This window comes from Gigantopelta aegis, chromosome 7, assembly GCF_016097555.1.
Source record: "Gigantopelta aegis isolate Gae_Host chromosome 7, Gae_host_genome, whole genome shotgun sequence".
NCBI classification, from domain to species: Eukaryota; Metazoa; Mollusca; class Gastropoda; order Neomphalida; family Peltospiridae; genus Gigantopelta; species Gigantopelta aegis.
This window is the reverse complement of record NC_054705.1, coordinates 3,229,266-3,235,004: the sequence shown is the minus strand read 5'-3', so window position 1 is coordinate 3,235,004 and position 5,739 is coordinate 3,229,266.

Sequence of the window (5,739 nt, the reverse complement as noted above, 5' to 3'; positions counted from 1 at the left end):
GCCTCGATCCCGCCTGAAGACACGTGATATGGTGACGTCACAGCTACCTTTACAATCCATTTCTATTGTGCACAACTTGCAGAGTAGGTACGAAACAATGAATATGAAGATTATAAAATAAACGATATATCACCATTAACAGATTAGTGAGCCTAATTATTTATAAACGGACACAGTATTGATATTCGAGGCCTCATATTGTTGTAATGTAATTAACGTTAAAGTTCTACCTGTATTTAACTACGGGGTATATGTAATAATGTACACGTATGCCACATTCAATGTCTGTAAACAAGTCTCGCAAATATTTCCCCTTTAGTTATGGATCTAGCCTAGTTTCTCAAATGAAATGGTAAAAGGCTTTTTACAATCCACACGATATGAACTGCGTGTCAAGTTACGTCGTTAGGCGTGTGAAACTGAAATACTTGGAACTACGTGTAGCTTACACTGCAGGACTAAATAAAAATCGTGAATAGAACTTGTATCCGTGTTATATATATATACATATATTATATACCACTGTATGTATATATATATATATTATCCGGTTCAATAAACCTACCAATTGAATAAAACTGTTTAATTTTTAAAGCAGTACATAAATATATAGCTGAAAGTAAGACATTCGACTTGAACTAACTTATTATTCTGATTTTTACTGCCCTATATAAGGTTTAGCTCCAACAATAGGATCATCACTATTATAATTTTTCTCAACTATCTCATTTGTATTCTATCTACTCTCTACCGTTATGCCATTGGACATTATGTTATTATGTTTTATATATCACGGCCGTAGTTAGCTACCCCCCCCCCCCCCCCGAAAAAATCCGGAAAGCATTATAGAAACTTAAAGAAAATTCTCTTCTTGACTGTTTAAGGAGTTTTAGACTATTAACTACTCAGTTGCCCGCCCCCCCCCCCCCCCACCCAAAAAAAAAAATCCTAGCTACGGCCCTGTATATGATTAAGAATATTGATTATTGTCTGATGTCCATCTTGTTTAGAAGAGCACTTTATATAGCCTCTGCCTGTTGTGCAATCCTTTTGATTCTTTTTCTGATCAATAAAATATCTCCAAACAATAAAACTATGTTAGGTTATTATTACGTTTTATTGTTTAAAATACAAAAAGTGTCAAGTGATACTTACAGCAAAAACTTTTATCATCACACTTATTAGGTACTTACTTCTTAAGATAAATAATTAAAACAGCATCTCATAGATAGATCTACAAAATACTCCATTGCGGATGCCAAAAATCCATTTAGGGGGGACACAAATGACGTGTGGCCGAAAGCTACAAACGTTCCCAATGGTATTCCTCGGATTCCCCAAAGTAAAAAACCCACCCCCAAAATGAAAACAATTAAATAAAAATATAACTGTCGCAAAATTTAGATGGGGGGGGGGAGGGGGTCCATGCCACCACCCCTTCCCACCGATCCGCGACTGATACTCATGTATACAACCTAACAATAGTTCACACAAGGTTAAATCGTGGCTGTATGGTGAATCTTGAGATAGGACGTTTTGTGATTTCCTCGGGCGGTGCAAGCAAAAGTGTGGGCTTTTTAATTACTAGTATTATTTGTGTGTGTGTGTGTGAGAGAGAGAGAGAGAGAGAGAGAGAGAGAGAGAGAGAGAGAGAGAGAGAGAGAGAGAGAGAGAGAGAGAGAGAGAGAGAGAGAGAGAGAGAGAGAGAGAGAGAGAGAGAGAGAGAGAGAGAGAGAGAGAGAGAGAGAGAGAGAGAGAAAGAAGAGAGAGAGTGCATATGGATGTGGAAGTTGGGTGGTGACCTCTCTATGTAGTCAACGTTGACTCACATTTGAAAAGGAACCATAAAATGGAAGATATTTAAAAGACTCGGTTAGGTCTAATTCGTTAATGAACTTGTTTCGATTTTCAGACAAGTAAGAACGTCGCCTCATGGTTCTGATGAGACGGTGGATCTCTGGATTAATGAACAGAAAGGAATGATACGGGAAGGAAGGAAATGTTTTATTTAACGGCGCACTCAACACAGTTTATTTACAGTTATATGGCGTCAGACTGACATATGGTTAAGGACCACACAGATATTGAGAGAGGAAACCCGCTGTCGCCACTTCCTGGGCTACTCTTTTCGAATAGCAGCAAAGGATCTTTTATATGCACCATCCCACAGCCAGGGTAGTACATACCACGGCCTTTGATATACCAGTCGTGGTGCACTGGCTGGAACGAGAAATAGGAATGATACAGAGTACGTGTATGCGTCCATTAAGGTCCAAAGTGCAATATACATTATATTTTACAAAGTTATGAAATGGATTACATGTAGGTGGGGCGGGAGAGGATGTTGTCTGGAAAAGTAATAATATTTGTAGGATGCTCCGTTACGTTGAATTGGCGTTCAGAGAACTAACGATACTATTCTACGAACATAATCATTCTTCATAGAAATATCTACTTCTTGTTTCGCTACTTTCTGGAATTTCATTACGCGGACATAATTATTCTTCGTGGAATTTTCTACTTTCAGTTTCGGTGTTTTCTGGAAGTTCAAAGCATGGCTGTGATAAACGTCAAACTGAACGCAGTTTTGTTCTGAACTGAATATTGTTCAAAAGTAAAAATACATAAATAAATAAAAAATTAAAATCCAAAAACAAAATTCAAAACAATCCACTTATTGGTGATATTAATTTAGACTTGGTCAGTCGACAATTAGTCATTCGTATTTAATTTATCTTATTTATTTTGTGTATGTATGTATGTCTGTCTGTATGCATGTATGTCTGTCTGTCTGTATGCATGTATGTATGTCTGTATGTCTGTATGCATGTATGTATGTCTGTCTGTCATCCTGTTTGTATGTCTGTCTGTCTGTCTGTATGTATGTTAGTCCGAAGGGACGTAGAAAGTGTGGTTCTTTCTACATATTGTATATATGGGTCATTTTACAAAAATAATAGTGGGCACACACCTCCGCTAAATGGGCTGTCTGTCAAGGACAGTGGGTTAGTACTAGTATTTAGTCGTTAGTGAATTTCACTGACAACAATTTAACTTGGTTTTGTTTACCGATACCACTGGAGCACATTGATTTATTAATCATCGGCTATTGGAAATCAAACATAAGGTCATTTTGACATATAGTCTTAGAGAGGAAGCCCGCTACATTTTTCCATTAGTAGAAAGGGATCTTTTATATGCACCATCCCACAGGCAGGTCAGCACATACTACGGCCTTTGATATACCAGTCGTGGTGCACTTGCTGGAACGAGAAATAGCCCAATGAGCCCATGAACGGCGAGGGCTTTACCACTGGGCTACGTTCCGCCCTTGACTAACTAGAGGTTGACAATAGAGTACAACTATAGTACACCTTTGTGCATTGGTCTATAGAGAGCCTTACAATGGAGTCTCTCATTTGTGTGCTATAGGGAAGGAAGGAAGGAAATGTGTTTATTTATCGACACACTCAACACATTTTATTTACGGTTATATGGCGTCAGACATATGGTTAAGGACCACACGGATATTGAGAGAGGAAACCGGCAAGGGATCTTTGATAGGCACTATCCCACAGACAGGATAACACATATCACGGCCTTTGATATACCAGTCGTGGTGCACTGGCTGGAACGAGAAATAGCCCAATGGGTCCACCGACGGGGATCGATCCCCGACCGACCGCGCATCAAGGGAACGCTTTACCATTGGGCTATGGGGTGTATACTACCAAATCAAATCCCACAGACGACAATAGTAACACATCTGGCTAAAACTCCTACCTGCAGCGTATCAATCGATATAAACACCACGGACATAAATAATTCTAACACTCACCCTTACAATGAATGAGACAAAAATGTGTGTGTGTGTGTGTGTGTGTGTGTGTGGGGGGGGGGGGGGGGGTCAAGCTGCTAATTTCAGAGATAACAGACAGTGACTGTCCCCTGCAGGTATTATATACGACTAACCTAGTCCCGCACAAAATGTTAGTACTTTTTTTAAAACAAGGTACCCCATACATGTTTTGAGCACAAGGCATCTTCACACAGTGGTACTAGATGAAATAAAATTGCATACATTTTTTGGCCCAGATGAAATTATTTTCTTTTTTACAACCAACACACTCACATTTATCATCAATCACAGGACTTGTGGTGTTAACTTCGCAATCAAAAGTTCCAGGCACCTCGAATTTTGACCCAGCCGGTTTAGTATTACCATCACAAACCGCAATACCAACTGAAGCTCGTCTACAACAGGGCAGTACCTAGACTGAAATAACGGCGGTGGGGGTGGGGGTGGGGGTGGGGGTGGGGTTTGGTGGGGATGATGACATAAACATGTGCACAGTAATATAGGGTCTTTTGTAGGTAGACAAAACGAACACTAACTAAAAGGGACACCGTTTATTGTCCCGGGATTGGGTGGGTGCGTGGGGGAGTGGGGGGGGGGGGGGGGGGGGGTGTACTGGATCCTGCAGGTATTATATATGTCTCTGTACACCCGTTACAGGCGCAGACCCTAGTTTTAACCCATAAAAATGGACACTAAGTTTGGTTAAGTTACAAACCTGTAACACAAGAGAGTAAGAGAGTGAAATACCGTTAAACATAGACTAAAACTCGACTCCATAACTGTTATTTCTCAGACACACGTGCGCTGTTTCGGGTAAGGGTAATTCTTTGAAGGCGATGTTTTTTTTGTTGCTGCCAGTTCTCTGTGCAAGTGTGGAGTGGGCTTAATACATGCATGTTAATTTGCTCCCCACACTCGATTAACCATCACCCAAAAGCCGATGTGTATTTGTGTGCTGGGGTGTCTTTACACATTCATTCGTTCTCTCCATGACAGGACCTCACATCCACGCACCGCCTGTAGGAGGACTGCCACTCCCAAGACTAGTTCAACAAGCATTCTGGGAGCACTGCTAAAGCAATACAAGTCCCTTACCGGGCCAACAACGTCTCGTATCTCATACGATGAAGGGCCACAACTCTGTCAAAAATTGGTAAATCGCCATGAAAGTCAAAGTTGATCTTTATCTGACCATAATAAGGCCATACAAAACATTTCTGCTCAGTTTCTGGCCTCAGATTATAGTTATCTTCCCATTTGGTTGTCCAAAATCACTGAAGTGGCATTGAAGACTTGTTTGTGGTAATTCCGGCCCATGCAAAAGTAGTGCCTTTTGTGTAAAATGGGTGTACTCCGGCCTGGTTTAGAGGGTGTGTTTGTTTAAACCAATATGCTGGGAGAAAGAGCTGGACAACAGGGGTTGTCCTTTTCAGGGTATGTGTCCCCCAGGCAAGCAAAGGTACATACAAAACCTCACGGGCCTGCTGATATTAATAAAAAATGTTATAGCCACTAAGGCTATATAGAAACATATAGCGAAATTAATTGTGGTCTGAGGCCATCTTAAGGCAATGCTAAAACAAAGTCGAGAAAGCTGTAATACACAATTTCAGCTCAGTGTCTTGAGGCGTTATGAAAACAACCCCCACCATCTAGAACACTATATGTGACGAACAGACGGACGGATGGACAGACGGAAGGACTGGCAGGCGAACGGACGGATGAACGGACATTTATATGGATGGATGGACGGACAGACAGACAGAAAAGACAGAAGGACGAAGATGAAACCTGTAGTTCCCTCTGGTTGTACCGGTAGGACACCGGTAAATCGACTTACACAGGACAGAGCTGAATGGAATATATACAATATATAGCTG